Source organism: Vollenhovia emeryi, unplaced genomic scaffold (assembly GCF_000949405.1).
Source record: "Vollenhovia emeryi isolate VEMERY1.0 unplaced genomic scaffold, V.emery_V1.0 DF939122.1, whole genome shotgun sequence".
Lineage (NCBI taxonomy): Eukaryota > Metazoa > Arthropoda > Insecta > Hymenoptera > Formicidae > Vollenhovia > Vollenhovia emeryi.
In genome coordinates this window covers 625,769-634,876 of record NW_011967244.1, presented here as the reverse complement: position 1 = coordinate 634,876, position 9,108 = coordinate 625,769, and the positions used below count along the sequence as shown (strand labels likewise).

At 37.8% G+C, this 9,108-nt stretch overlaps 1 pseudogene; it reads right to left on the bottom strand.

Annotated features, from left to right (window-relative positions):
- Nucleotides 1–2,023: 2,023 nt before the first annotated feature.
- Nucleotides 2,024–8,463, bottom strand: LOC105569864 (annotated as a pseudogene).
- Between the last annotated feature and the right edge of the window lie 645 nt (nt 8,464–9,108).

The window sequence follows — 9,108 nt, the reverse complement described above, 5'->3', positions numbered from 1 at the left end:
CATGAGAGATGGGATTCTAATATGAAATAGCAGGCTTTTAACGTCCGAATTCAATCGCAAATCTTTTTCCGCAACGATTACACGATCCAACAATCAATTTTCCATTAAACAGATTTTACTCCAAGAGTCTAAGGGCAATAAATTCGTGGTGGAACCAACAGACGATGCCTATTATTATTTTACACAGTCTAGGACCAAACGTCGCTTAATTTTAATCTTAGTTTAATTCGTACGTTTGCCTCTTTCCTAAAGTAACAGTTGGAAAAAGACAAAGAACGGATTAAACTGAACTTATAGTTAAGCGACGTTGGTAAAACCGGTTCCTAATTCTCAGAGCTAGCAAGAGAAAAGTATAAGTTAAACCGAGATTAAAACTAATCTACATTGGTAGAAATGTACATTAAAGCCCGGTTTCACCAACATCGCTTAACTTTAATTTCTAGTTTAATTCATTCTTCGTCCTTTTCTAAATTGTTAGAAAGAGATGAACGATGGATTGAACTAAGGTTGAAGTTAAGGCGACGTTGGTGAAACCGGGCCACGTGGCCACGCGAGACAGGAACGATCGCACTGTTAATTTTGTGCGTCGAGTTTGCTGTTTACACAGAAGCAACTTAAGTTTCCCAAATGTCCTGGTAATTCGCAGCAGAAGGAACAGGCCCTTCGAAATCAAGAGCACAATTCAATATTTTCCTGTACTGTCGGTTTCCCCTTTTCTTCAGCATTTCCGGATAAATACGTGCGGTCGCTTTCGAGCTGGACACGCGAATCGAGGGGGTCCCCGCCTTCAGTCATGAAACCAATTATCGTCCGCACACCGGCGGGTACCGGTCGCACCGACAATTGACCTGAGAAATGAGCAAATATGTGCGCGCTAATGGAGATTGTTGCCTAGTCGCGCATGGATTACACGCGTGTCGTCGTATTTGTGTGCGGCCAATCAAATTACGCAGCTATAAATAGACGCCGCGTTTTACTTTCTTCCTGCGCGCGATTTTACCTTGCTATGCAGCCTCCCTGGGCCCTAACAATTTAATTCTATTGTTACGTCGTTGCCGCGAGTACGGCTTAACGCACATTTCGATAGATTAATTAGGCGACTGTACATACGCGAATTATTGAAATGTATTTCACAATGCAGCTTGTTGGTCCTCGAAGAGACGCTCGATAATTTCACTTTGAGCCCCAAGATTACATGGATGCAGTTACGCAATAATGTAAAAGTAATATGTTGTATATAACAGTTACATTGTTGAATAGGAAATTATAATACTAATGTTATGCAACTGTCAGTTGGTGTTTACTGGGATATTATGCAAAAATGATTAAACTTTTCTCTGTTGAAAAAAAACGCATGTAACACATGGGCTATGTTTGACGATTACAGTGTGATTATTATATAATACGTTATTACAGTTTTATCACGAAATTTGCTCTAGATAAAAAGGAAGGTAATTTCGGTTCCGCATTGCAAAACTACGCCCATATAATGTTTAGACGTAGAGAATATAATTAGAAATATATTGATACTTGAACCTTGATTTCTTTTGTAAATACATGATTTAGTTCTATAAGATACAATTATACTATTGTATCTTATGTATGTATGAAGGAGATGAATATATAAATTTGCCTCCTTCATCAATCCTAATTCATTTTTACATTATTGCTGCCAGAACGGCTTAACACGTACTTCAACAAAGTAATTCAGCGGTGATAAATACGAATTATTGAAATACCTTTCGTATCCTACAATTCACTTATTCCGTTGGATCTTAGAGGAAAGGAGGCGCTTGACGATTTTTACTTTGAACCAAAAGATTATATAATAATGGACGCAGAGTATAATTAGAAATGTCTTAATATGTAGACCTTTAAATCATCTTTGCAAATAAACGATGCAGTTCTACGAGATGTAACTGATAACACTATAAAAATTGCAAATTCTGTCGAAAACATTTATTGTGGAAAAATATATATATGTATATGTGTGTTAATTATATATATCTATAATATAGATCTATATATAATATTAATGTATATATACAACCATATTTATATTTAAATACATATATATATATAGTTTTATTAAACACTATTGATTGTTATTACGACGAACAATCTTCTTATATTGAGCAGCGACTTTTTAATCCTAAGAATACTGTAGCTAAATGTACAAAATCTAAATAGCTGTACGAGTCTACATTTGAAAAATTCCGTTGAGAGTACTTTGTATAATAAAACCGCACAAATTTCACAACGCAATTTTTGAAACACACACTTCGTCTCTGTTTATATAGCACACGTTCTTATATCGAGTTAGTTGCACCATGTAGTATTTATTCTAAGTTAAAATATGCCTTTTAAGTAAAAAGAAAGAAATACACTTCGCCGACACTGAAACGATAAATAGTCATCATCACATCATTCGCCAAATTCCGTTACAAATAGCTGTTTATTTATTTTCTAAATTTATGCTAAATTACAGACTAATATGACTCGCCACGTTTTTATTAAAATATTATTGCTGCTATACTCTTTAAGGTACAAAGTCTTAAAATTCTACAGAGCTACTTCCACACGCGTGTATAGTTAAAAAACAAAAATTTATAAAAATAGATTATACTTGCCCTTTTTCATACATAATTATTTTGCATTGCTTAAAATAAATTCGCTTCCGCAAAATATAAATAATCATATTTACGTAATCAGGTGCGATCGAATCATATGTGCGCGATGAGATATATGCCATATTGAATCTGATTAAAAACAATTGTGCTAAATTGGTAAAATTTAACCATGCGTACAATTTGTTCTTGCAACTGCTACGAATATACAAAATGAGAACAGACAGGGCTTATTTTAAACATTGCTGAAGTTATAATAACAGGAATAGTATCACTTCCATTTCTTTCTCTATTTATACAATTGCAATTTTATAATAATAGCACTTAAAGAGTTGAGTTACAATTAAATTAACGTTATCAAAAATATGAAATTACCTATGATATATAAATGGCTTAACAGAAGTACAACTATTTGTATAAGCTGTGATATACATGCAAGTATGCAATTGCACGAATACGTGCAAAATCGTATGTAAAAATATCCCTATATATGTATATATATATTTACATTTAAATTAAGATTATTTACCATTGTACAAATTGCGAGATATTCAAGTGTTACGAGTAGATTCTAAATATGGCGAGGAAAATAAGTTATTAATTTTAATTATTCTCGCATCGGTCAATCTTGAAAACGAGAGCATCTGACGTTAGTATTTCACCGTCTATCTGATAATGTTTAACGCCGTGGTAAAAATTACGATACGATATACTTGAGCCGGCAGAACAACATTTTATTGCAGACAAATTTTAACTCACATCATCGCTTGCCATTTGCGACGTCGGTCCGCTTGCTGGCAGGCTCGTAATCGAATCTGGAAGGAAACGTTTACGACTCTTTACGCACTGTGACGGCGCCGTTCGTATCTCTATGTGACATACGGTGTTCGGGCTCTCGTCGCTGTTATTGCCGTTTTGCTTTTTCGACGGTACCACAGCGTCGGATGGCGCGCAGAGTTTTCGCTTCAGATTATTACCTGTATCCTGCTTCATCGGCGCGACTGACGAGCGCGTTTTGCGCGGCTGATAATCCGGCGTTGCCTGCATCTTCTCCAGGGCGGTCCGCAGGGGTAGCAGACCGACGGCGAAGGGAATCTCGGTGTTGGACGGATACGCAAGCAGATCGATTTCGTTCTCCTCCCAATAATCCAACGTATCGGACATGTCGCCCCACAAAGCACGACTTATGCACTTGCATACGTTGGACTTTACGGAGTGGTAAGCGGTGGGTTGATCCACCGTCACCGATCTCTCCATATTTTCACTCCTAAATCTACTGTTAGCTTTCGGCTTCGAATCCTCTCTCTCCTTACTACCGGCAACTGTACACGCGGACTTGCTACTCTTTCTTACTATCAATTTCGAATTGGTCTTCTTGGAGCTCTTCTTGCTGGACTGCACCACGCTCGCAATTGCGCTGTGATCCGGCACTTTACGATCCTCCTTGCCCCTGCGTTTCGCTCTCGCACAAGATTCCGTTCTATTGGGGGAATTCCCTTTTTTAAACGACTTCTCCGTTCCCGAGGAACTTCCCGAAGAAAGGCTCGCAGCCTCGTCGCTCTCTTGTTGACTCAGTCGCGTGCTACGTCTTAGAACCGGTTTCGCGCAATCCGTGTCGTTTGTCGGGGAATCAAGTCGCTCCTTAGCGGCGTCCCGTTCCACATTTATCCCTCTACAACCGATTACCGTGTGCTGATCGCTTATAGTACCACCTACTATCGACTGTATGCTTTCCGTACTCAAGCTTAAGATATATTCGGCGCTTTCCATATCTAAGGAGGTCAACAGAGTGACTGGTACATCATTAGCGGACGGCTCGTCTAGTAAATCTATGGAATCCGTAGAATGCGGCGGAGTTGGCACTAAATTGCATTGCGTATGTACAAGCTTATTGCGAATCTCGTCAATGGATCTACGTCGCTTGGGCGTATAAACCTTGACGCACTTCCCTACCGTGCTAGGAACATCTGTGCTACTCTCGGAACAGTGCTCCAAGTCCTTTTCGACTTGTGGAAGGCAAGATTGCGACAGCGTAGAGGTGCTCTGATCGCTTTCGTTTACGTCGCAGGAAAAATCACAGCATTGCTCGTACAAGATAGGTTTTAAATCGAGATTATGACAGTACGCTTCGTCTCTATTGCTGTTTGTGCACCTGCTTTGTACTTGGTTTACCATACCAGCGTGCGTGAGCACGGTATTCGTAATAGTATCGCTTTGTATACTTATATTTATGTCAGACGTTGAGAACGTTGCGTCCACCGCATCCTTCTTGCAGGCATCGATTGCGCTCGATTCTTCGTACAAGGTGTGCTCCAAATCGTGCTCGGTGCCTTCAATCATGTCGCTCTCTAAAGATTGATTCTTACTTGAGCTTATATCGTTATTATTGCTATTTGCACAGACTGTCGTACTCTCATCCATGCTTAGTGTATCACATCTAACACAGACGTAATCATCTTCCGTGATCGAGTTGTTTGCAACTTTTAAACTACAATCACCTCTCTGCTGCTTTAGGCAACTCTCCAAATTGTCCAAAATTTTCTTGGAATCAATAGTATCGATCACAGATACCAATTCTTTAACCTGGAAAGAATAACAAAACATATATCAATTTTACATACTGAAATAATTGTAGAATATTTTATTGATCAAAACGGCCGCTGTGTACCTTAAAAATTTGTGCTGCAGTGTGCAACGATGATAAATGCTGATGAGATATCGTAGTTTCGCCGCAATACATGAATTCGACCATGGCCTTCAAAATTTCAAAGTCCAAGTCTTTTAAAAGTATAATTGGCTCTTGCCCCAAATCTTGTTGTAGTATTTCCTATTGTGCAAAACAGAATAGAACATTATAAGAAATATTGAAGAGATAAAATTCAAAGTGACAGAACATAGGCAAAATTGATAGTTAAAGAATAGAGAGAGAGAGAGAGAGAGAAAGACGTAGAATGTCTACGTGGAATGTCCATACAGAATATTTAATATTTTCGAATATTTATTTTAACGTATGCTCTTGATTTGTTCTTCAAACTGTTGGATATCACTTTGTGCACTAATGACTTATCAAGTTGCGTACAGAAAGACAGTGAAATCATGCAGGCAAGATATTTACATGTACCTTGCGAAGTAATAAATATGTCTTTGGAAAACGGAAACGCCTGAGTGTACATACTTTATTATCCTTAGATCATATAATTTAGTTATTTAATACCTTTCTAAGTTCTTCGAAAGTTGTGAAAATTGTATGCCCCCTCAAACTTGGTTTCTTCAAATGTTTGTTAAGAACTACTGAAATTCCGATATACAAGGCTTTTTTTAGTTTACATGAATTTTATATTATCCCTGCAAAATTGTTCTACCATAAGTACACTATATTTCCCAATTTTGATGTAAATACAATAAAAGTACCTTTCTTCTCTATATCACTCTGTTTTATATGTTATCAAATAAAAATGTCCAAAGTCTTTTTCTATCAATGTAAAATGTTTGTGGCAGACATTCTAGTGAAAAATGGGTTAGTAAAATATCTATTTGGCTTCGAACTAACATGGTATTGGTAGATTTTCAAGTAATGTATAGTACATTTGTATAATTATATATAATAACCCTACGTACAAAGTGTATTTTGTATATAATAACGGTATGTATGGAAGTTTCTTTGTACTCTTCAAAATGACATATAAGAAATTTTGATTATTACTTTAATAAAACAATAAATATGATCATGAAGATATACTTTCAAATTGTCATTACATACATCAAATTGTCTTACTTCAACGAGCAAACAATTATATGTTCTTTTAATCAATAAATAATTCCACAAATAAACAACGTAAAATAATTAAAAAAGATAACTTTGACAATGTTCATTCAATAAAACATTAACACTGCTCTAGTATTCAGTCATCAGTAGATCTGAAAGGAAAAGAGATGCACATCCAAACATTAATTAACATCAACATATTAGCAAGTAAATTTAATTAAAAATAATTTTTGTAACAAGTCAAAATACAAGTGTAAATAAATACAAGTACAACCAGTTAATGTGTCATCATCCTTGTAAAATGCAGTTCTCTTTTATCTCTCAACTTTTTATCTTTATAAAATAACATCGTAGTCATGTGTTAAAATAATCTTCTATTAATATACTATTTCACAAAACATTTGCAATAATTGCAGAAAAGAACTCTTGTTTCTTGTATAAATTTCATAATAATGTTTGACGATATGTTCAGAAAGTAGCAAAACATGCCCTCTGACCGGAGCACTTTTAGTAGGTATTTTGTAAACACTTGTGCAATAATCAAATCTCAAAGTCTGTAACCAGAGCCTCGAATTTAAGCAGTGGAAGAATTGTCTCTCTAAATAAATGCGTGATAATATTATACTTACAATATACACAAACAAACACTCATAAGGAAGAAATATCTCTCATTTTCATAAATGCACCGTAGACACAAAAAGTACACACATTTTCAGGCACCGAGATGTGAATGTACAAATAATTGAAACATGTAAAAACATATCAACGCAATTTTCCGAACATACATACGTAACACGATATGATTAGCAAGTAATGGGTGGATAATGAGAAACATTCCAACATTTATGTATACGTACCTCAAAGTATATACTATTTGAAGCTAAAACCAGCTTGTGAACACGTAGCTTTTGTTCATCGCAGATCAGTGTGACATCGACTAGAGCCTGGCGTGCCAAAAGACCACTGAACCTTTCTGTAATATATCCTGCATGGCCGGCCCATTGCAGGACACAATCCTTTGGTATCTCAACCATGGCTACTGCAAGAGGAAAGTTAATAAGATTAATACTGACCGTGCAATAAGATTAATGGCGAACATACGGCAAGAGTGACGGTAAATCTCCCACAAGGAATATCGGGACTTATTTGTCTCGAACGTTTCTGTGTTAACTTAAACCCCATCGACGCCATATTCGAGACCGAATATCAGCACCATGAATTCACCACAAAGAGCACGTGTTCCGACAAGTAAATTTTGGCAGAGCTGGAATCTATTACGTAACAGAGAAAATGGGACAAACGACATGGGTCGTTTCAGATAAACTCTAGACGGACGTAAAGCAGATGCGTGTGAAGGGACGGAGCCGGCAATTTTTCCACCAGTTATCTCAAGCTCTGACTGATGAAACTCGAAGGATGCCCGAGCTCGTGCTAGACGAACAAATAAATTCATCAGAAACTTTCCCCTTCTGCCTCCTGGAACGCACCAAGCTCTTTCACGAAACATGTATACGTACTACATACGAAGGCCGAGACTGGAAGTTCACCAGCGACAGAACGACCGTCTTAAAGAGAACAGCGGGAAAAAAATCTCGGCGAGACTCCCGGATATTCGTGACTCGAGTGAGTTGAGCGAGTTTGCGTTTGATGAAATGGCAATGGAAAGCCGTCCGATCCACGCTGCGAGGATCGGACGTCGATCGTGGATCCCGATTTCCGGAGCAGGCTGGCGTTACTCACCGGTGCGGACGAGATCGTCGTCGACGTGCGCATCTGCGATCGGGTAACGGCGGCGTCCTCCCCGCGTTCGGGCATAGATCGTAGAGGTGAGACGCGTCGGTCGTAACGTCGTTGATGCGGACGCATGCGATCGCGGGTGGCCGATCGCCGGCAGTGGTGTCGCGCGCACGCACGCGTCTCGTCGAGGCTCATGAAACGCCGGCGAGATCGTTGGTCAGCGAAACCGACGGCCTTACACGACATTGGCCTCGCGGATTTGACTTGCACCTTACCACCTCCGATGCGATCGCGTCTGCCAAGAGCACGGTGTAAATAAGAACGTGTAGATGGGCAGATGCGCTCGCAGACGGAAGGCGCGTGCGCGAGTTGTCGGTAATGCAGGGCGGTTGAATACCGACTCGCTGATAACAATTTTACTTGCTATAATAAATGTTTTTTATCAGAAGTCGATATTAATCAGATCTCGAATTGGTTCCACTAAATTTATAAATAGAAATAATTTAACAATAATTAAATAATATAACATGTAACCGTAATACTAGGTTCTATTTATTCTAGCACAATTTACATTTTTTTCATCATTTCGTGTGTACAGACCTATAGCGGGTTCATCAACGGACTATGTTTTGGATCTAACAATAAGGAAGAAATGGCGCCTATAAATATTCGAGCTATATAACTATAATATTAAATTCTAATTATTCCTTTACAATTGACATTTTCATCATATGTGCAAATACTGACTTTTGCATTTCAACATCAACGGACTATGTTTTGGATCTGAGCGTGATTTTTCCTGTGAAGATATTACTTGACATCCATCATTTAAAAAATGCTATGACATCTACTTTGGTATGCAGAAACCTGGCGAAGTAGAAAAATACAACTTTCATAAAGAAAATAATTTACATATACCTTGTGTTATATAATACTAATTCATCTACTAACTATTGCATTAACAATTTGTATTAAATA